This window comes from Psittacula echo (assembly GCF_963264785.1).
Source record: "Psittacula echo genome assembly, chromosome: 5".
In the NCBI taxonomy this organism is placed as follows: Eukaryota; Metazoa; Chordata; class Aves; order Psittaciformes; family Psittacidae; genus Psittacula; species Psittacula echo.
The window spans coordinates 50818490-50843085 of NC_137739.1; positions in this window are offsets into that span (position 1 = coordinate 50818490).

Consider the following 24596-nt stretch of genomic DNA (forward strand, 5'->3'; position numbering starts at 1 on the left):
CAAAGTCTCATTAAATGGCAAAGATATGTATACATGGCATATTGCCAGGGCAAAAGCAGTTCTGACTATATTGATTTAACACTGATGTCACTTTACATGCACATTTTTTACATATGTATGTTTTATATTTATATTTATATTTATATTTATTATTATAATATTATATTATAATTAAATTATAATAATAATTAAATTATTATATAAAATAATATATAATATATAGTATATAAATATTATCTATTCATCTATTATATTATTATATTTATATTATATATTATTATATTATATATTATATTATATAAATATATATAGAATATATAATATATAAATATAATTAAATTAAATTAAATTATATTGTAATGTTATAATATTTCTAATTATTATATATAATTATATTTATAATATTTATATTTTATATTTATATTAATAATAAATTTATATTTATTTTATATACATATGTATGTTTTACATACACATACTTTAACACTGAGGCCACCCTGTGCCTTGGCCTGACTTCCATGTTACCGCTGGGTAGCAAACCAGATTCTGTTCTTGCCAACACAACACAGAAGAAACATTGGCTCAGGCAGAAGAGCAACAGGTTTAATTATTGCAATTTGAGTTTAAACCTGAAAATTGCTCAGCCACTGAAGCAGCATTGTTATGAGAGCATGCACAGGGAGATGCATGTCTCTGACCTCTCTCTGCGGCAAATCTATGTGTGGCCTGTAGGTAGTTCCCAATACCTTGGCACAGGATGAATAGTCAAAGGCCATCTTACCTGAAGGGCTGGAACAAGGACTGCTATTAAAAACACTGGTTGCAATGAGATTGCTGTGGCCTTAGCTGCCCTCTTCTATGGAGGTATCATTCTTAGCACTACTGCCTGCCAAAAGGCGTTGCCCTTGTCAAAACATTCTGAGGCCTGGTTGGATCTCTCATTTGGATCTAACGTAGGGTTTGTTAGCAAAGTCTAGATGGGTATGTAAAAAAGACAAATATGCTTCTTAATTTGCATAATATTGAATCAGGGATTAATCTGCTCTTTGCTCAGGGATCACATCTGCTCTTTGCTCTGTGATAGCTGGTATATAATGGTTGCGTTTCCTATTTCATATAGGGGTTTTGAGAGGGTTTCCTATTCCTCAGAAGGATAGTGGGACAGTGCCTGCCTAAGGGAAGACCAAAGTCTGCTAGGGCAGACCTATTAATCTGCCTCTGCACCTCACATACATTTTTTCCTTCTCTACAGACTACACCAATTTCCAGAATAAAAACCTGCACAGAATAAATTCAGAATAAATCCTTGCACACTGATTCTGTTTTTAACCACTGCATAGGAGTGACATTAATGAAGAAGTCGGGAGAAAGAAGATCTCTTTTCTGTTCCTTCTCCCTTTTTTAGATGAGAAGCTGTTGAGAGAAAGTTCCATATTGCTGCAATCCAAGGCAGAGTATCTTAAAGAATCAGTAAACAAAGTAGCCACTAAAATATTGTCCTCATTATTCCAATGCTTGCCAGCAAGGCTTTCTCAAATTTGGGCTACAAAGTTTTTCTCTGCAAACCTGGGATTCAGTTCTTGTATGAGGTTGCACATATTCTTGGAAAGATACGCACTCTCCAAGTGAATGATGCACCCTATGCTACTAGGTGGTCCTGTGTTAGAACATTTAGTTTGAAAAGTAATTTTGTTTCATTCTATTAAGAGAAGGATGGGATCTGCCATCATAGGAACAAATGAAAATGACAAGAGAACAAAATTTTAGATTGTTTAGTAAACAAGATACTTGCCAGCTTGAAAGACTGGCTATTGGCTTCTCCATCCTCCCCCAGAGGGATGCTAGGCATTCCTAGGGCTGCATCTTTCCCGTTCTTACTTTCACTCTTATTTTCACCATCCCTGCTCTGGAATACCTTACTTCCAAAACACCTTGTATCAACCACACGACACCACCAGGCTTCCTGGCTGGCTTTTCTTGTTATAATTTTCTACAAGAAATAGTAAAATTTCCTGAATTGTCTATCTTGAAATTTTATTTTTTTCTTAGCCTTCTTCACTTTGGTATTGGCATCATTAGAAGACAAAACATGATTCAAGACACAGCACTATGGATAAGAGGCTATTTGGGCTAAGGAGCAACTATGCACTCTTAATTGAGTGGGGATGGATCAGAGATGTGTTCTACAAGAGGTCTCTATTCCGTATGCCACTTGGACAATGAACAGGTCTGTGGCATTGAAGGGGATGGTTTGCAGCAAGCTTATCTTTGGCAATCATAACCAAGGTGTTTGGCACACTGGTTCTCTTAATTTTAACTGAATGGAAAATGTGGTCAAACTCCTTTATGGAAGCAAATAATGAAATAAGAGAAGTCTGTGCCCAAAGCAGAAAACAGAAATACTGCAGAAACCGCTTTATCTTTGAAATTCTAAAGTGGTGTTTTTTTCTGAGGGGGGTGAGGGATAACCATTGTTTAGTAATGTAGAACAAGGGCAGTGGGTAGAATACAGCTGTGGATGTTTGTTCTGGAAGCAGAAAGGGAAGATCTGCAGCAGCAGAGGCAGGAGCACTCAGAGAAGCATTGGCCCTGAGAAGAAGCCAAGACCGAGCTTCTTTTGAGCAGATCAGTGTTTGAAAAGACAAGCTTGAAAGTGTGCCCAGATGAACTGTTTCTTGTCTGTTCCTATTGTGCTCAGGGAAGCAAAATGACATGTACCTTCTTTGTGTGGAAAAAGAATTGTAACAAAGAAATATCTGACTCAAATCACAAGCTTTGCCACCTAATAGAAACTATTCTGCAAATCCCAAATGTTGGCTTATTATATTTAAAAGGGGAAACAATAAAATAGAAAGATGAGGGTAGATATGGCTTTTTCATTGGAATGGTCAACTGCATGAAAACCTTTTCTGCAACATGAATGATTTTTGTTGGAAATCCTTTCTTTGTGGATGTTTTTAATTTAACTAAATGTCTAACAAAGGTTGGTTTGACTCTAAGAAGAATGTTCCCATTCATGTTGGTTTAATAAAATATTAACCTAAATTTCCATGGCATGAATTGTCTGTAGGAGTAAACGTTCAAGTCCCCACTAGCTTCTTATTACATATGCTTGCTGGAGGACTACATCTCCCCTCAGCCTATTTCCCTGTGAGTTGCCTGACTTTGGGGATACACGTTCCTCCTGCTCCATCCCTGCACCCCATGAGAAAAAAGTCTTTGCAGAAAAGTCTTTCTCAGAAAACAATGTGTTCAAACCAATTTATGTTGAGTTGATGCACTAGGAAGCACTTTTTAGGCAATTTGTAATGGATTTTCAAGACAGTGGAGATATCTTCCTTCAATTAGAAATTTGAAAATTCTTGGCATTTCAAATCAGATATATTTCAGCGTTTCAATTTTGGAAAAAGAAAATAAGTATTTAACATGGGTTGTCCTGAGTTTGAACAAAATCTGTCTCTTTCTTGAGGGTGGGCATTTCAAGGTGTAATCCACATACTTAAATCCTAATGGTCCTCACCTCTGGTCTTCCCAATACATCTCGTATATTCTTCTCTGTTTGTCTGTAAGCCCTTTAGGGAAGAAAGCATAACTTTTGATAAGCATCTTCTGAGGCACCAGTAACGCTCCAAAAACAACATTAGCAGTAGTAATGATGCCATTATTAATCTCTCTCCTACTTCTCCCGTTTTTCCAAAACCAGTTCGTGTCATTTGATTTCTCTTTTAACCATATTGGAAGGAGACATCTGTAAGTTTAAAGCTGATGCAGAAGGTTGAAAAGAAAGTCTGTCAGTGTTTTTCAGCATTAACAAAAGCTGAATTCCAGGGAAGCGGAAGGCTTTTCTTCTTCACACACAGACGCTGACATTCATTCCAGATGGTGGGGACTGTTGCCCCTATTACCTGTTAACAAAGAGCTTCAAATCTGATGGAAATACCTAAAAATGAATTCATGTCTGAGTTGTCTTAAAATCTGCTGATGGTTCAGAGCGTTATGTAGATGACCCTGAGGCTGAGGATGAAAATACTCAGCTCCTACCTTCTAGGACAGTGACATAAACACTAAGAAACATGGGGCTCTCCTGTTTCTTTTGTTGGAAGCTGGTCCACTGTACTGAAATAAATGCAGGATTCTTGGCATCCAAGAAAGCAGCAGCCAAAAGCTTGATTTGCGAACAATAAGGGAAATGGGGAAGTGGCCTGTTCTTATCAGTATCAGTTTGGTGAAAAACTGTCTGTGCTGGATTTTTGACCTCTAACCAGTCAGTCTGTTTAGTTGGGGCTGCTGTTCAATTAAAATAAAGACTGTAGCAGTTGTCTTTTCCATTAGCATTTACTAGATCATCAAAATTGTTCAAGAAGGCACTTTTGTTGAGGAGAAACTACCCCAGTGCTAATACAAATAGGTCAAATCTGGTGATGATTTTGGACCCAAAAAAATTGAGGGGGAGAAGCTGAAATATTCCAGTATTTTCTGAGAAAGAATGTTACTTACGATTTTGAAATGGCTTTTGGATTTCAAATTGAGACATTTCTAGAAATTCAAAAGAATAAAAAAACCCTGCTTTTTAATATGTTGCATCTTTGGATATCAGATCCAGAAGAGTTTTAAGCAGTCTTCTTCACTCCTACAAAATCCTTTCTGCCCAAATCTGTTTCAAACTCATCTCACCTTCTGCGAAGTGCAGCCAGGCAGAATTTTTTTTCAGTGAACATTTGCTGAGAATGAAACATTAGGGGTAGGAATCAAACCTTTCTATAAAACTAGGTCAAATTTGCTGATGAGTTTAGACAAAAAAGAAGTTGCAAAAGAAGTTGAAATTCTTACAATATTTTCAGAAGTAAATAATTTGATGTCTCATTTTGAAACTCATTTCAGAGACAAGACGATGAACCTGGAAGTGGCTTTAAAAATAGACTACAAAAGGCAAGTTTTTTAAAAAACCAAAATGGAACTATTTCCCACCTGTTTTCAGTTCAACCATTGAACTGGAAAACCAGAATTCATTTGGGTGGTCTGAGCCTGGTTCTCTGGTTTCTGAAAGTGGCAAACAACCTCAGTAGGCATCTCTCGTAGTCAGAAATAGACAAATTTAGATGTACAATAGTTACTTTTTCTGACATTCATCCCTCTAAACTCACAGCAAAGCTGTACCTATGTGGTGCTCAGCCTCTGCCTTCTTCACCAGACTGACAGGAGCTTAGCATAGGTGAGATCTCGTTTACCCCACTCTCCAGGGGTCAGGTGAGCATGTCTGTCCCCAGATCACACAGAACAGAGAAGCCACTCCTTACCAGGCCAGGATCCCCTTCCTTACCCCAGCACCCATCTTCTGCTGTGGCCTGGGACCCTTGAATTTCCTCTGATTGATTGCTTTTGCTTAATGAAGTGTTTCCTCTAGCTCTATTCTTTAAAATAAAGCTGAAGCTGTTTCTGATGCTGCTTCTTAAAAGTATTTCCAGCTATTACAAGGACATCTCCAGAACAATCTTGGTGATGTAGTGTAAGCACTTGCTCTGGGGAGGCAGGTGGAGTTAAATTACATCTTTTGTGTTGTTCAGGTTAAAGATTTTGTTGCTTTGATGGGTTTTATATTCTATGCAGCTGATGAAAAAGCTGTAAGCAATTGAAACTTGATTCTCTTAAAACCTCTTGTATGCCTGTTAATGTTGAGTTTGCATAAGTTCGTATTTCAGATTGAGATTAAAAGAACTTTGTGAGGAAGTTCAGTTTTTACACTGTTTCCTGTACAGTGGGCTTTGCTAGTGGTGATACTTTTTACTAATGACACTACTAGTCACTCCAGCTCTGGAGTGATTTGTTTGTTCTAAAATGAACTAGACGTTACAAATATCTCATTTTTTCTTAATGGTTAGCATAAGACTTTGAGAAAAAATCCATTTCCAAGAGTCAGACTAGCTTTATCCATTGCATCAGAGGAGATCCCAGAGGTGATCATTTGGGAAAGGTTGTAAACAGCAGTAGAACTGGAAAGGGTTTGGAGGAATCCTTGCAGAAAAAGAGTCAAACTTCATTCTAAGAAGCGTTAATGGGAGTGTCAGGTCATGGATGTGAGAAGCGGATACTCCTGTTGAGTGCTGTGTCCAGCTTTGGGTATGGTACTTCCAGAACAGAGCAGGTCATTGGAAAGGGAGGCCATAAGAATGATAAAAAAATCATTTTATCTGTGATTTTTATCTGCTGAACTGTGGAAAGCATGACATGTCTGGATCAGTTTATGCAAAATGAAGGGAAACACAAAAGGGAACAAGACACAGTTCTTTTGGTATGTCACAGATGGTTATGAAGAGGAGGATGATCGGTTATTCTTTCTGTTTGCTACAGGGGGGACAAGGAATTTAATGGGTTGTGGATTTTTTTTCACATGGGTCAGTGATAGTCTCTGCATAAGTCCAGAAGGCTGAAGCATAACCAGAACACTAATTGCAATTGATTTACCTGCTTTTCACCTTCCGTATATTGTGTTAATCATGTTACTTCATGGTCTTACTGCTTAATCTTCCTCATTTTTGTAACAACCACTTTTATTCATTATTTCGCTAATTATTTACACTATTATTCATAATATGAATATTTGTCCTCACCCAAGATGTGTTGGAAAGTTTGCTTAAACTCACCTAGTTAACCAACCCTGTGTCATCATTCTTATTGTAGGGTGGCACTCATGGAGCTAATAAAAATGGTCCTACCACTGTGTGGTAAGTGATGGTTTGTACCACCTGAACCAGAGCATTGTGACACCATTGTTCCTGCTCCTTGGACTCAGATGGGCAGAGGTGGGTGTTCGACACCCACTGTACAGAGCATAGGTGTTTAAGATGTACAGAGGAACTGTGACATTCAGCAAGGTTTTTCATTATGCAGGGGCTCCCAGATCAGTGAGTTGCTCTCAGTATCAGCTGCTGAGCAGGGATAATTTTTAATTGCAGTTTTGGAGTTTGACACCTGAAGTAATTAGGGTCTACGTTCTGTCATAAGCCTGGTCCTGATGTTGAGCAATGAGAGATTTATAAGGATATGGCTGTAATAAAATAACAGATTATGCTTTTGGGGACACCTGTGTGATGAGGTTATAAGAGTAAGATTTTATGTACCTTTGTATTTTATTAGAGGCTCAGTCCTATTTAACATTTCACAAGGTAACATTCTACATGATAATTCCATTCATTATGCCCTTCTTGATTAAAATGTAAATAAAGGGGAACATCTTATTCACAAAATGAATATGAGAAAATTGGATTACAACTAATATAACAATGTTAAAGAACTGTTAAAAAAGCTAGTATTTTTACAAAAAAACACTGAAAAAAATGACAGATTGCATAAACCCACTGGAACAAAATAGCTCTATTCATGTCAATGAAAATCTTGTAATTCACTTCAGTGAAGCCAGGTTTTATTTGCCATTTCACCTCACATTATCTTATAATATGAAAATAAGTTTCTGCTACCTATATAACTAGAGAATTAGAGTACAAGATAATCTCCCCTGTAAAATGGCAGGCTTTTGTTCAAAATGTCTACATTCATTGGTTTTATCTGCCTTATCATCTCTTTTCCTCTCTGATGAGTGCAAACTGTTTGGGTAATTTGCTTTGACCAGATCTGTGTCTGTGAGATCTTAAGTGGAAAAACTATTTGCATACTTAAGAATCCTGAGAACAGAGAGTGGCATTATAGTTTGGGATTTGGTTGGGGGTTTTCATCCTCTGTGCTGGGCCAAGAGAGACACTTTACATTTATATGTAGCAATTACCATTCCTAATTTTTGTAATTAAACTGTCTTGTGAAAAATTTAACATATAAAATGGGGACTGCCAGGCCTAAGCTTCCTTGCTGTTTTCTTTCTTCATTTTTAACATACCAGCCCATAGAAGTTTGGATTCTCTTTCTCTCTTCTCTCCTCCTCTGACTTTTGTTCGAAGTTGTTTGGGAAAATATCTTCTCTCAAAAAATGGATAATTCATTGGAACTGATATGCAGAATACTAAGGGATTGCTTCCATTAGTTTTTTTAAATCAGTTACAGAACTTAAATGTCTTGTTCACACACATAAAACTGTAATAGAATGGAAACTGCAGCTGAACCTTGCGTCATTTTTTGATTGAAAACATCAGTACCACTAAAGAAGACTGTGAAAGATATTACTGACAAAAAAATAAATCTACACAAAAATGCATGCTGTAACAGAACTTGCTGAAAAATGGCCAGACATGTAAGTGTGTTCGACAAAATGCACAAATCCGCTTTCATGCAGCACCTTAATTCTGATGGCGAGAGTGATGTGCTGAATAAAACTGCATCAACACAGAGATATCAATAAAAAATAGCCATCCTCCTTTTACCTATGAAAACTTTTCTAAATAAGAATCCAAACAAGAACATGCCATTAGCATTTTTTTGTTTTCATTTTTATTAAATCATCCAAGTGCAATTTGGAGGCTGAAAGAGCAGCAATGTTAATTGGAAGTATTCTCTCTGCAAAAACTGCAAAGCAGAGAGTAATAAACTCAAACTGGAAGTGGCAGTATGTTTTTACTGATAATACTCTGCACATTTCATTACCCTTTCTGACCCTGGTGGTCAGAAAAATGTAAAACCTATGATTAAATATATAGGGCTTTTTATATTAAGCAAATTTTATGGATGTTGCTGATTGATAAGAACTGAAAGACATGTATTACCTTCCACTATCAGGTCCCCACTTTTTCACATGGCTGCGGTGGTCTTTAAAGAGTATGGGAATAAAACTTACATTTCTTTCTATCATCTCTTATGGTTATGTTTCAGATTATTTACAAACAAATATATATTAAATAATGCTTTGAACTTGTGTTTCTGAGTGAGATACTGTAGTTCTAGGAATTCTACTTCAGGATATTTTGAAGCAATTGCCAAATTATTACATTTTAGATTACAATTATGTTTAGTTAAATGCTCACAAAACATTTCCATAATGTATAAATATTTTATAATCAATTCCCATTATTAGTTACGTAGCATATGTAACTTCTTATGTGGATTTATGATGTAAGTAGTTTTACTGATATTAATTTCACAGTGCTTTGATTTTGTGGATTTCAGTAAAAGTGCTGTATTTGGCATGAATTTTTGGGAACATTAATTTTTTCATGTTGCACAGACTCAAGGAATAATTTGCTTGCTGGTCCTATGAAATAGAATTGGCTGTATTGGTACAAAACAAGATCTTATGTCCAGATGCTTTATAATTTCTATCTGTTTTTTAAACTATTGAAAAAGTGCAGTCTGCACATTTTTAGGGCAGAGAAATCTCATTACTTAAAATCTGCACTTCAAGAGAATTTAAAGTTATACAAATGGATTTTAAGTTTGATAAGAAAATTGATTGGAGATTGTACATTGTGAATACATTAGGTTTATAAAGACAAAACATGCATGAAGTGCAATTACTGCTAGTGTTGCTATATTAGTATGAATGTTAATAGCATGTTTGTTTTTGAAATGGGTTATGCATTCTGGTAAATGTCTGCTTGAATCTAGTCATCTGTGTATCACTTGTCTAAGTACTCTCATTTAAGATGCCATATCCCTTCTTGTAGCAATAAAGGGGTAAAGCAACATTAATATTAAATAATTAGAAAAACAAAAGGGGAATGATTAAACATATTTACATAATTGAAATAACACTGAGTCGCAGTGGGAAATCGGGACAATGTTGTCTCCTTTCAAAGTAATTCATAATTCAGATTTTTAATTATGGCATATTCATTCATTTAAAGATGATTCTGGATGAGAGGGCCACTAATGAAATACAATCATTAGCATCTAAACAAAGTAATTTAGAAAGTCTCCTTTCGGGGAAAAGATTTCTAGAACATCATCAATCACACAAGATATGCAAAAACAAGCAATTAAACCACACACAAGAACTACAACAACCTTATATATTAGTAATGTACACATGAAAACATAACTGATTACAATGATTAGAGTAGGGTAGTGTGGTTAATTTGTATGTTATGTAGCAATTTCGTGGAAGAATGTACCAGGACAGACACATCACACAACAAATGATTGCCATGTCATTGATATATGTTTTAAATATATTAATGTCATTGTAGTCAGTGCCAAGTTATCAATAAAAAATCCAGGGATGAGAATTCAGAACTGTGTTCTTCAAAAATGCATGACTCCCCTAGTATGAACCCAGGGCTATGATTTTGTTTTGGAGTTTTATTTGTTTGTTTCTTTTGGTTTGGGTTGTTTTTTTTTTTTTTCCCCTCTTTTAATTTGCATTGTATTTGGTTTTGTTGAATTGGCAAAATATAGGCTTAGGAAGATATTTCATGAGAGAAGCAGGTGTTGCATTAGTTTCTCATTAACTACCCAAATCCTGCTTTGGGCTTATAGCAACAAAGTGCTCATAGACCTAAATGGGTCAGTGATTTACAGGGTCTTTCCATATACACAATTACAATTCATTAAACATGCAGCAGCATTAAATGGATGGAGTAATTCTGCACAACTTTTAACGTCTGCGTGCGGTGTCCTGTTAAAGAGACACAAGAAGGCTGGTTTTAAACACCTTCTTCTTTGCGTTAAATTATAATCTAGTTGGAAACTGTACTATTTCTTCCTGTCATGTAAAGAAAAGGCAGAAATGGGGGGGGGGGGGGGGAGCATCCTGCTGTGGTGAGGCGGGAGCGGCTGGTGTAGCTGTGCTGCCTTTGATAACCACCAGGCTTAGAAGCCAAAATATGTTCTATTTGGTACTCAAAGGATAAAAATACTGGTTAATTTTCAACAGTGCTCCTTCATTTGACTTTACAATTTATAGCAGTGAACATTAATGCAAGAATAGCTTGGTCGAGGAGGAGTTTAAAATTAGAGCACCTCTTCTCATTAGCCCCAGCAGTCTGACCCAGGGTGAACTGAGAAGTAATTTGCCGCCAGATCCTCATTTTGCTTCTGTTATCACTCCTTGTAAATGAAGCGCAGCAATTTATTGTAGCACCTCAAGGAGTCAAGAACATAATGTGTAAAACACATACAAAAAAAATCTTTCTTCACATTCATTAACACCCAGCACATGGAGGCTGTTCACTTTTCACTCTAATGAAGGAGGGGGATCTTAAATCTAAAGCTTTCCAGCCTGTGAAGAAGGCCTCTTCAGGTCATTAGACAGAAGCTGAGTTGGACTGAAGAAAGGTCATTGACAAAAAAAAGGAGAACGGCAATATGATGAAAAATAGAAAATGGATAAAAGAAGAGACTTTAGAAAGCTCAGAGAATGGAAAGTACATTTTTGGCATCAGTGATCAACCCTTCTTGTCTCTATGTTCATTTTCTGTTGTCAGTGAAGAAAAGAATATCTGGCTTTTTATTTATCTGGGAATTGCTCTTGTGTTTGGTCAATTCTCATTTCATCACCCTTGATCTAACCTTGCAGAAAGCATTAATAGGTTTTTTTTAAGGGAGCTTTGTCTGCTGGCTACAAATTCAGCCCTTCATTTTGCTCTTTTTTATTAAAAACATGCAGTCTACTAGATTTTAATGTATTCTGATTATGTAACTGACAATTTCCCCTTAGGAAGATCTTTTGTCTCACTAGTCCTGATTAACACTTTGGGTTTATAGCTGTACATTAGCTCCACATTCAAGAATATTAGGAAGCTCCTATACATAAATTCATTTATACTGGTAATAGACATAGAGGAACTTAAAGGGGAGTTAGGAGAACTGCCTGAACGTGTGCTGAGTGAAGAGCTGGAGGATACCTGAGCCAAGAAGCATAGAAACTCAGAGAAAGTACTGGGTTTTTTTATTTATCCAGTTTCAAGGGCAGAAGGGTTGAATCCTGCAATTCTGTGACAATCACTGTTAAGTGATTTTATTTTTTTTTCCTACAGATGCATATAATTTGCACTAATATCATCAGGTTTTGACATGTACAAGTATTGTGAGAATAAAGATACAACAAAGTAGTCTTTTTGTGTGTGCTACCATTTTTGCTGCTATGGACAAGCAACTATTCTTTTTCTCATCTTTTCTTATGTTTGCCCACATCCCATTGCTGGATCTTCCCTTCCTTTGCACAAGCTAATCTCATAAATTAGAGTCTATATATTTTACAGTAAATGCTTTCCCATTTAGTTAACAGCATGAGACCATTATCTTGTGACAAAACTCTGTTCCAGTGAAGTCTCTTCATTAAATAAGCAATCATCCTTTACATACAATGGAAACTGGCATTAGTAGTATATAAATACACTATGTTAAAAAGCCATCATTTAACAACAACATGACCTACATCAAACTATGCCTTATTCTCCTAATCCTTCTGGAAACTGATATGTAGTTACACCTCTTGGATAGACTTAGACCAAAAAAACCCCAATACAAATGAGCTGTCAAACTATTAAGCATACCAAAGAGAAGGTAGAGATTATTTTGGAACTCCACAGGGGTTTGGTTTTACTTTTCTCTAAGAAGCACCCTCGTGAATTATGCATGCAAATAATGCTGCAAACCGCTTTATTTGCTGCTGAGCTGGAACAGCAGGTTGCCCAAAACTAATTCTTTGCAGTACCCCCAGTTCTGTCAGCTTTGTTTTTGAGCTGCTGTCTTGATATTAGATTGCAATAGTCTTTTTAACCCAGATAGCTTGGCAGATAGAGGTTAGGGAGCTGTCAGATGAATGGTCAAGCAGGCAGAGCCTCTGGATTGCCACCACTGAAAACCATGTTTAGGTGAAGAAGGCACCAAACTTCCCATATCCATTCATTAGGAGTTAGAACAATTTGTTTGCCTTTGTAAGGAGTTGGTTTCACCTTACTCCTGATTATCAAGAGGAGTAGAACTAAAGGGAATAGACTTGGGGTCTTCCAAAAACCTTTCATGTTGAGCAGATTTAAATAGCATGCTGCATCTCATGCTGCTACTTATTCTGTGCATCCCCCAGGTCCATGAACACTTCAGCACAGCTGTTCATTGTCAGAGGCATCCTGACACCAGTTTGGCCAAGGCTTTCAACAAAGCACACATGCACAAGTATTTTGTGTGGTCAAATAAAGTGCTTCTCCAGCATCAGTTTTTTTCTTCTTTGACAATATTTTCCATAGAATAGTTACATTTTTTGCCTTTTTCAGGCAGTGCTGAAATTATAATTGTTGCTGGAATTATAATTTTCTCTGGAAAACATCCTACATCCTTTTGCTTGTCTGGAGCTCAGCAGAGCACATAGCCCTGTTGCTGAGCCCAAAGGAGTATGTCCTGGAGCACCAGATGACAGAGCTCAGCTGGCTGGAGGGAAGAGAGTGGATGTTATCTCTATCTTACCTAAATTTCCGGAATAGCCAGCTTTAATTAGGAAACCATCATGTTCCAAATGCTATTTACATGGCTCTGGATGTTTATATCACTTTCTATAAGAAGATAATAATAACATGACAGCAGCACTGATATCTGATCAGTGGTGAAACAGGACATTTACAAGATCATACAGCATAGAATCATTACAGACAATCCCAGAATGAATTTGAAGTTGGGGTGCAGTGTCCACACATCCAGTCCCTCATCTTGGCTAGGCAACATTTAGCTTAAAAAAGCCCCAAGGCTTCCCTCCACGACTGGAAGTCCCTTTTGCTCCATGGGTAATGGGGATGGAGGAAAGAGGTCACATTGCACCTTCACGCCGGGAGCCTGGAGATATCACAAATGGGTCTTTCAACTCTGAAGGGAGGTGCTTGTGCTTGGTGTTGTAAGTACCATGGCTAGTTATGAGTCTAAGTTATTAAAAACTCCCCAAACTATATATCTCTGTTTTTTTCCCTATTAAAAGGTACAAAAGTTACCTGATGTTATTCAGAGAACAGTACATAGCTGCTGTCCCTGTTTATCAATGTTTGGTTTTTTTTAAATACCCACTGAACATTGTGATCTGACACCTTTAAATAGGTGTGATATTTATTCATAACTCAGTAGGGCAAGGCTGCAGCATTCTTTTAGCTGATATTCAAACCCCATTACTTTATTTTCTTCAACCACTTCTTACTTTCCTAAAAAATAACAAGACAGTTCACGTAACTTGTGCCTGAGACATATACTCATTTCTGTAGGTATGAGTGGACTACAGCAGCTCAGACAATAATTACCAATGTTGAATTAGGAACAGCTCATCTCATAGAATATTTACGTATTGAATAACAGTACCTTAAAACCAGCCAAACAAAATGTTTGAGAAAGGAGGGACCGACTAGTTTCGAAGTCCTGAAACCTTTGTTCAACAGGTATCCAAATGAAAGATTTTTGCATTTATTTGAAAATACTCAAGAAAATGTCTCAAAATTTCACTTGGGAAATTCCTTGGTGGTGTTTAGATCTTTCCTTTCCTGTCCTTTTATTTGAACTTAATGAAGAAAAAGGAAGAAGGGAGACAGAAGACAAAACTTACCAGCTGTCGTGGTTTAAGCCCAGGACGTAAATTAGAACCACGCGGTTTCTACTCCCCCCACCCCCCCCGGAGGGATGGGGAGGAGAATCGAAAGAATGTAACTCCCACGGGTTGACATAAAAACAGTCCAGTAACTAAGGTATAACACAAATCACTACTGCTGCCACCAATAATAATAATGATAAGAAAAATACCAAGGGAAGAGAATACGATACCGCCCGCCGGAAAAGAGCCCGACAGAGAAGAGGACGTGCCCTTCCAGGTAACTCCCAGTTACATCCCTGGGCATGACATGCTGTGGTATGGAATACCTCTTTGGCTAGTTTGGGTCAGGTGTCCTGTCCGTGCTTCCTCCCGGCTTCTCCTCCTCCCTGGCAGCGCATGAGACTCACAAAGTCCTTGGTCAGGGTAAACATTCTCACCAGCAACTGAAAACATCGGCTTTATCAGTATTATTCCCAGGCCGAAAGTCAAAACCACAGCACTGCACCAGCTACTAAGAAGGAGAAAAACTGACTGCTGCTGCTGAACCCAGGACACCAGCCATAACATCTATTTTTTCATAGTCCAGTTACATAAAAAGACAGCATTTCCGAAGGCCAAATTATTTTCATGTAACAGTCTTGGTCTTTTTAAGGTCCAAAATACTTGTACTGTAAACTACCAGTGAAGTCCTAGGGAGAGAGCTTTCTCATATCATCAAATCATCTTCCAGGACTCAGTGGTTACAGGTATAAAAGCAATTATTTTGACAGTGCATATTCTAATCGTGTAAGTATGTACATAAATCATTTATGTGAATACTTGTTTTAATTTTCTTGTACAATCCTTTCTAATCCTTGCCTCTATTCAAGCCTCCTCTTCCTGCCGTTCTCTTTTCATCCAGCTTTGTTTTACCACATTTTTTACTTACCTTGAGATTTTAAACAGTGAAAGCTGTCTTCTTTTCTTACAGAGAGCTGGATACAAAGAGCTTTTATGCTGATTGTCACCCCGTGTGGCGGGGAAGGAAGAGAGAACTGGGAGAGGTGAGCCAACAGAGGCACAGAATGGGGAAATGGTCCAGCGCCTGCCCCCTGTAATTCACAGACTATTTTAGACACCAAAATTGTGACAGCTTGCTCTTGTGATAAAGATGTTAACAAGAAGAGAAAATGACATTAATTTAATCTATTCTTACAGGTCATGCTGAAATGAGACTGTGATGATACAAAATTATAATAATAAATATGGTAGTAATTTCACAATTCTTTTTAGATACTGTTCACAATCCTTTCACATGCAAATGTCCTATCCCGTCCTTCATGACAGTGATTTTTGGTGCCATCCAGACTCTAATTCAGCATCTTCTAATGGTTGATTCCATAATTACTTTATACGGCAAGAACAATGTAAAATACTATCCCAGATTAGGATCTCAAGATGGCTTTACTTTTATTGCTCTTTCCCCTGGGCCTCTAGGAACATTTCAGATTTAGACATTTGCCATGTTTTCAGAAGCAAATTAGATCATTAGCATTCTCAGCTCATAGTACATTAATAACCAGAGTCAAATAGTTTACAACACACAAAGTATTGTAAAAAAATAAATTGAAAGGTATTTTGGTACGAATGAAAGCGGTGATTTTGATTTGTTGGTATTTTCAGTAACAAGACAAACCTGACATGTTAATTCCTAGATCCTGAAATGTTTGTGGGCAAATAATTATTTAAATCTGAAAGGGATTTAGTTATTTAAAATTCAGCATTTTTCTAAGTAAGTTCCTTATTCAGGCAGAGAAATACCATCTGTTCTAGCAGTAATTCAAACAGCACTAATAAAATTATCAAAAAAGAAAAAAATCTAATCTAAAATTACAATTTTAATCTAATTCTATATATGAGACAGTGTCCCTCTTTTTTTCCAGATTAGTTTATCCCAGGATGAGTTTTGCTAAGCAGTGTTTTTGTTTTACACTGGAAGGAAATGGCAGCATCTCTGCTGAACAGAAGATGCTGAGTTGCACCTTCCAGGCAGGAGGAGCATTAGTCTGATCACTGATGAGCCCTCATAGTGTAACTTCAGCAGCAGCATCCCCACCATGTGTTTTGTTAAGTTTACACTTTCTGTGTAATCTGGTAGATACAGAGGGTGGGGCTCAGCCTCTGCATCCTGCTTAATAGCCTCAATTATAGGTGAAAAAGCACACAGTATGTAAATCAGTACACACTAGATGCGATATAATTACAAGGTCAGCGTGGACAATGTTTTGCTGAAGTGCTGCTTTAAGTGAATAATTTCAATGATGAAAGTGTATTTTTTCATATTTGAGAGCTAATGTATTGAAATGGTCTTTCAGAAACATTGCTTCAATTGCAGTGTAATGTTTGACAGCAGAGAAATATTAACAGCCAGATTTCCCCAACTTCAGCACTGAATACATATCTCAGTAGGTAATGCGACATGTAGCTACCCATAATTGTACTAGGATTTGAAATACAGTGCTCTTAAATTTGGGATAGGCAGTCATAGATGATTCTATGATTCTATGATACTGAAGAGATTTGACAGTCGTAAGCAAAGATGGCAAGTGAGCAGTGTCTGTTCACCTGGGATGTTGAAAGCACTGTAGAAGAGCACTGAAGAATAATGTAGTTGGTGGGCCCTGGCCCATGTTCCTCCTTGAGGAGCAAAGTCTCAGGACGCCTATACGGATTTTGAAAAAGATGACTACATTTTTCTGTAGACAACATTAAATTGATTTCAACTTAACATAAGTTATATGTAACGCATTCAATTTTGCTTTTAGCTAATGTTAGGATTTACTTCAGTTAACAGCTTCACTGACTTTTATCAAGTCAGATCTCACCTGACATATTCAAGCAGAAATTGTCAAGTTATTGAATGTAAGTGCTTTTAAACAAGTTTTACCAGACTGTTGCAGAAAGGTCCTTTGCTCTTCTTTGAAGAACCAATTCTTTCTATAAAATGTTTAAGCATCAATTTGTTCTTTCATGTAAGTGTAAAATAGGTGATTCAGTGAAGAGCTGCTTATGGGCTCATATGCAAAATGATTTTAAAGGGGTTACTTTTGTGGGAGAAATGCATACAATAATGGAGAAAAGTAACAGTCAAGAGTCATGACACAAAAAGAAAATCTGGCAAGATTGTAACAAAAGCATAAACAAAAAACATTAACTGTACCTAAATAACTCTGTGTTCATCTGGCATATATGAGCGCAACACATTTCATTATCTGCAGCTGTCTTTTTCGTCATTGTGATTTGTGATGTGAAGACTATTTAGATTAATTTATCTTCGTAATTCTGATTTATTTAGATATGTTTAATTAAGATGATTATTACCCAATAACTTCTACTGAACACTGCAGTTACTCATTTGCTTGAGTTAATTTTTTGTCCTGTTCCATGCAGATTATTTCTAATTTATTATGAAATTCAAGAAAGTGAGCATCTGGGTAAAAAACACGTTTATCAGCAAGGGCCTGATTTACTACATGTAAGTACCATTATTCATTACTGTCATTATAGTGCAAAAGACTTGACTTAGCCTTTCAAGTAACACCTTTTGTAACTAGATGGAGAAGGTTAGGAAGAAATACAACTCATTTCTCTATTCAAACCAAGGGTAGCAGGAACCATTCCCAGAGGAAAGCAGCAAGTGTGACCTGGGACCTTTCTTTCTCTCCCTGCTCCCCATTTGCACTTTGCTGTAGTGCGATGACATTTCCTTATGCTTACCTGGCTGGGAGAGCAAAAGACCAAGCCGTGCAGGAAGCTTTATCAGACCTTGTGGTATAGCTACTGTTGGGCATGTATTATATATACTGTGACGAATATCATGAAATTAAATGGATTAAATGTCACAGTATAAACCAAATTAGTTTCAGCTATAAGAAGTCTGTGGAATGTTTCCGCTTTTGCAAGAAATGTTGACGGGAAATGCTTTTTATTTAATTTATTTTCTCAAAGTAAAGCTCCCTGATTTTTCATACAAGACAGACATTTTTGAGGTAAAGAAGAAACCCTTCTTTTAATCAAAAGAGAAAAATGCATATAATGAATTGTCATTGTTTTCAGATTAACTTGCTTTCTGCTTCATCTGTTTGGTCAGGAAATGAGTATATTATGCACTGTGATTGCAAACAAGAGTGGTGACACTGACGAAAGATAAAGCTAACTGAGCAAGGCCTATGCTGCCCTATGGCCCAACCAGTGCGAACAGCCACTCCCTGGAAAACATCCTGATGGCATCAATATTCCTCTCTGCATGGCAGCAGGACCCACACTCTTCCCAGCTGTAACTGCGTTGCAAAAAGGAATACGTCTGGATGCTTGATTTATTAATACATTTGGATGAACAAATTTCAAAAGAGTCCTGTTCCCTTGTTGATACCAGCCTCCTCCAGATGGGAGAAAATAATCGCTTAAAATAATAGACAGCATTAGAGCAACAGTAAAACACATTCGCCACATAAATGAAATAATTGTAATCAGTGAGTAGGGTTATCAGTCTAAGAGGATTTCAGTGAATAGGTGAATTCTGTGTATAACATAATCAGATTGTCAACACTGTTTAGTCCAGTCCTACTTTTATTAATTTCCTGGATTTTCTGATTAATTTAAATCGTGGTTAATTGAGTAATGAAACATGCAGGAAAGTTCAGCTAGAAGAAAGATTTGCTAGAGACAATTTCCACTTGTTCTTGTTATTACAAAGTTCACTAGATTCAATACACTAGTAAAAAGTCTGAATGTATTAGAAGAAAAACGGTATTTTTGACTAAGGAGTGCTTATATTGTGAAGCTACTTTAAAAGGTTCAGTAACACCTAGTGCCAAAGCCCTAACGCACCAGTAAGATTGGTTTTCTAAGTTATACAAGATACAGAAATCTGGTGAATTTCCCAAGGGTGAATATCCAACGGCTGGGAGAAAGAGATACCTCTTTTACAAAACACCTTTCCTTGTGATCGTTTTATTTGCTGATACCACTGAGTGACAGTGATGAAAAGCCAGTAGTGAAGAAAAGTTTATTATATTATCCTTGTCCCCCAGCTTTTGTCTTCTCCAAGTTCAGTGATCTTGTCTGGGGCCAAAGAACCTATTCATGCTCAATTAGGCTCAGCCCAGACACAGGAAAAGAGCCAGTTCTTGCAGGCAGGGGAAGAGGCTTGTCATGGTGGGGAGGACAGCAACAAATATCGCAAAATGAGACAAAGAACATCTGTTTGTGTAGGGTGGGGAGGCACGTGCACCCAGAAAGAAACTGGCATCCTCATGGCAATTGTAAATGGACCCTGCAGTTCAGCAGGTTGATTAACTCTTTGCTGGAAATATTGTTCTTGGTCATTAATTGTGATCTTACTTCTTGTCCAGACTTTTTTGTGAAAACTTAATCAGGCTTAAAGAATAGCCTTTCCAAGTATGCAGCTGCTTTTTCTTTATCTTACTATATATTCACAGACTGGTCTTAACAATGCCAGCTATAAAGTGGGTAGTAAGAAACAATATATTTAACTGGTGCTCTGATAAAAGAAACCATCAAAAAAATTGTAATTCTTTGAAATGGAAGCTGATGAGGCAAAAATGGACAATCTAAATAACATCGCTCCAAATGGTAGAGGTGGACAAACGACACTAGAGTACATTATTCCACTCCACTGGATGAAGTGACTTTCAAGGACTGATTAGCTCCATGTCTGAGAGGGTTAGCCCCCTGCCTGTTATAACAAGTGCCTATGAAAGGGAGAGCTGATCCGACAACTAGCTATGCCAACCGTGAAGTTATTTCAGTACTTTCTCTCCTAACAAGTTGATTAATCCCATCATCATTTTGAAAACCTATTTTATGTTGAATAAATCATTTTCTAATAAAGAGCATTTAGGAGGTGTAAAACTTTGACTTCTTCTCAATGATGCTATCAGTTCCTCTGCAGATTTTACCATTTCTGGCTCTTTTCAAGTTCTCTGCAACAAATATGATTTTCTGTCGCTCTGACTAAAAAGTTTTATTCTTAAAATGTAGCCTTTAATATCCTAATGACAACTTCACATGATGAATATTCAGCAGTGAAGACAATGTACTGATTTTGCTGTAAACACTAATGTTAAATTCCTTTCTTATTTCTACTCCTTCTCCTCATTTTTCCCCTTGCTACTATTATTAAGCCAAACATGACATAAACAAATGACTGTTGCCTCTTGGGCCACAAGACAAATACATTACTATGCACAAGGGAAAGCTCCAATAAAATGTCTTGCATTTGCAACATCACACAATAATGTGGACCATTTAACAGACTGTAGACAGCCTGTGAGGAAGAAAAAGGGCTCCAATTAGCTAGAGAAAGTGCTCCTTTATGTACTCAGAAATGCAAAGATTTGAAAAATACAAAGCTTAACATTCAGTGGAAATGCAATAAGGCAAATTGTAAACATCACAGTAAGTATTTTGTTTTCATGGGATAGTTCCAATAATGACACAACATTAAAAACTGTCCTGAAACTCAGAAAAAAGATCCAAACAAAAAGACAAACCTATACTTTTTTATAATATAGGTTCAGGTTTTCACATATATTTAAATACAAATTGCTTCTTAGGACAAGGCTATTTTGTAATGAGAAGCTGCTAGCTTAATAATTTAGAGGAGATAAAACCAGACAAAATTAATAAGTAGAATCTTGAGGGAAAAGAGTACACTAGTAACAATCAGAAAGATTGAAATCCCTGTATTGTAAATAGCTAATAAAACCATGTGGATCATACTCGTCCCTCGGAATTTGGAAGTAGAGATGTTCTCACTTTAGCTTTCAGATGGAGTCGCTTTGCCTGCACTAAAAAAAGAGGCCCTTTAGCTGACAGTAGCTGTGAACCCTTGAAAAATCTCCTGTGGGTATTCCAGTTAAACAATGCTTCCCACTCATGAGCACAGTGTCTGCCTATGTATTGAGCGAAAGGTTGGTTGGTGAAGAGGTGACTAGCTGGTCAGGCTGGCAAAGTTCAGTCTGCCTGGAATATGAGGCCCAGTACACGTGAAGGCTCCAGGTATTTGTGCAGAGCCCTTCTCTTGGTAGGAATGAGAGTTTCATCCTTTAGAAGGTTGGAGATATTCAAGGCCCGGCTGGACAAGTTCCTGTGTGATGTACTCTAGGTTACCCTGCTCTTGCAGGGGGGTTGGACTAGATGATCTTTTGAGGTCCCTTCCAACCCTTGGGATTCTGTGATTCTGTGATTTATTGTATTTCTAACATTTTCCCCAAGCACAGAAGATATTTTTATGTCCAAAGGGACAGTAGTTTATCAGAGAGCAGTTTGGATGACAATATTGCAACCACCCATTGAGTTGATGGGTAGAAAAGGCAGATCTGAATTTTGAAGAAACACCAAGCACAATTCAAAGGTGTAGCTATAAAAGATATTCCTCTTGCAGAGAAAGGCCTTTTCTCATATGGGCACTGCAATGATAGGGAATGTGCCCGTGAACCAGAGTGGTTAAGTCTACACCGTTTATAAGCCAGAGAGAGAGAACTGTCTTTTTGGTGAGGTCATGGAAATGCGAAAAGTGGAATAAGTGCATTTCTAACTTCCTTGCTACCCCCTGCACTTTTACAGATCTTTGTGTTTCAGTTTTGGAATTTATATGTAAATAATTGCATTTGTTTGTCTTAACAGTGGTTTCAAGGTGGCTGATGATTTCACCAGTGATTTCTGGTTGTGATGAGCCTTAAGATTGTGGTCTTGAGGCAACTCTGAAGCATATTGCTCCAAGGAGCGGACAAGGTAATTTCAAACACCTTCCCCAAACTACAAGTCAGCAGTAGTACTACAGAAGTGGCTGTAAAGGAACAACCTTCTGGTGACCGTGGAGAGCCAGGAGAAGGTATCCTGGCTGAGAGAGGTCATGATATGAATTTGTGAACCTCATGGACTCGAGACGTTCATCTGCAGTTATTTCAGTTTTGCCTCAGTTTGCATAAGAGGGTATTGCTGAATTTCTCTTTTTCAGGAGGAACAAAGAGTGTGCAGTACCAAGAAAGATTTTTTTCTCTGCTACTGCTCCCACATCCCCTGGTATGAAATTCTGAATCCATGCCATGCTTTATTGTAAAGTCCAAGCACACAGGTTCTGTGTGCAATTACCTTGGAACAAGGCTGGTATCCTTTTTCCTCCCTTTTTTCTTATAGTTATCAGAAAAAGCCTCATACACACAGGCATCACAACCCACAGCCTGGACTCAGGTCTGCCCTCTGCCTAAGGGAATTCAAGCACAGGTTTCCGACAGTCAGAGTTATCAGTCCATACATGGAGTAGGGGACAGTGCAAACTTTCTGTCTTTTTCTGAGACATTCAGTTCTGTAGGAAGATCTAAAGGATCCCTGGGACTGGGAGGCAGGAACAGAGAGACAGGACAGCTCTTCAGCCCAGTGCTTGGAATGTCCGCTTGCGAAAGATGAGAGTCCAGATTTCTTCCCTTGGCTCGGGACTGTCCGAGGATTTTACCCAGTGACTGTTTAATGTGTCCTTTGCACGCTGATGAAAACAGCGCTTGCTGCTGCAGGTTTTTTTCAGTAACCCTTGCAAATAAGAAAGCTGCAACTCCCTTAGCTCTTCTGAGTGAATCAGAGCCTGCCCCACACACCATGGCGACAGGGCAGTCTTTGCATCATGAATATAGACGAATCAGACTTTTGTAGCAGAGACTGAAACACGCACATTTTTGACTGACACAGTGTACGGTATTGTGAAAACTGGTTCATCTATTTAGATGTTTCGTTACATTTTCTTGTGATACTAATATCAGTAATGCAGAGTAACACATCTGTTTAATTTTTTATTAAATAAGTGAATCAGAACACTGAATACTAAAATAGTAGAATAAATCTATGAATGTTATTAAAAAATGAAAATTCCTCTTTTTTTTTTTTTTTTTTTTTTTTTTTTTTTCTCTACAGAAATCTCTGTGTAGGGTCTTTTTAAGGTATCTGATTAGTTAAGTAAGATATTATTGACCTGAGACTGTTTTATGGTATGTATGTGGAGATGTTCCATCAAGGGCTACTTTGCATTTTTAAGATCTCATATTCTTAGCTAGCCTTTTTCAAGGCATGAGCACACCTAGCTAAATACATATCTGGAATTACAAATTTGTTTCATTTGCCCCATCTCATTCTTCTTAAACTGGAGGAAAGAAGCACTATCACAGTAATAGCAATGACTAGAAAAGAAGAAAATAAAAGCTGAAAGTTCTAATCAAAACTGTAATCAGAAAGATGACAAATGGTGAAGATTATTAAATTTTCTTTGCTCCCTTGATGAATTTAATAAAGAACTAATCAAAGATCATTAGAAAGCTTTTGTGCTTGGTGTGCATTGTAACCAGATTGCAGTTGGAATTTATGTTTTAGTAGTTATCTAGGATTGAATTGAACCTGTAAATATAAGAAAGAGATATTTTTAGGATTTTTCTCTGAAAATATTTATTTTAAAATGTCAAACCATTGTATGTTGCTTCTACACTTTACACAGTAAAAGTAGAGCATCTTTCACTGTGGTTAGAAATTTGAAAATTAATATCAGTGTTTACTTTGAATTTTCTAATGATCTTTGATTATTTATTCCTTTAGTTTTCAGAAAATTAGAAAAGAGACATCTATTTCCCAGACAATTATGTAAGTATTCCGATTGCTAGGACTACTGACAACTTGTAGGGTGCCATAATAATATGGAAATTCACCTTTTGCAAATCTTCAGGGTTACTTTAGTGTTCTTAAATTTTAAAGGGTGCTTTTCAATCTCATTTTCATATCCCCTATTTGGTGCAGGTGTAATAATACTTATTAGGTACAGTAACTGAAGGTGCTATAGTATGAGCCATCTTATTTTTTTCTCCTCTGACTCTTGATATCTGCAGTCTCAGGTTGGATGATGAAAGAGATTTTACTTCTCTCCTTCTGGTCAAGTATAACTGAAAGGGTAACTAATTCTTGAATATGCTGGAAGAACATGTACACATCAAATACCTAATTTATGGATAAAGAGAGTAATGGTATGAAGAAAAATATTTAAGCTCTTTTTAAAGTAATTCTTTGTACATTCTATTTAGCTGGTGATTTATAGCCAACTGGTTGATTATGA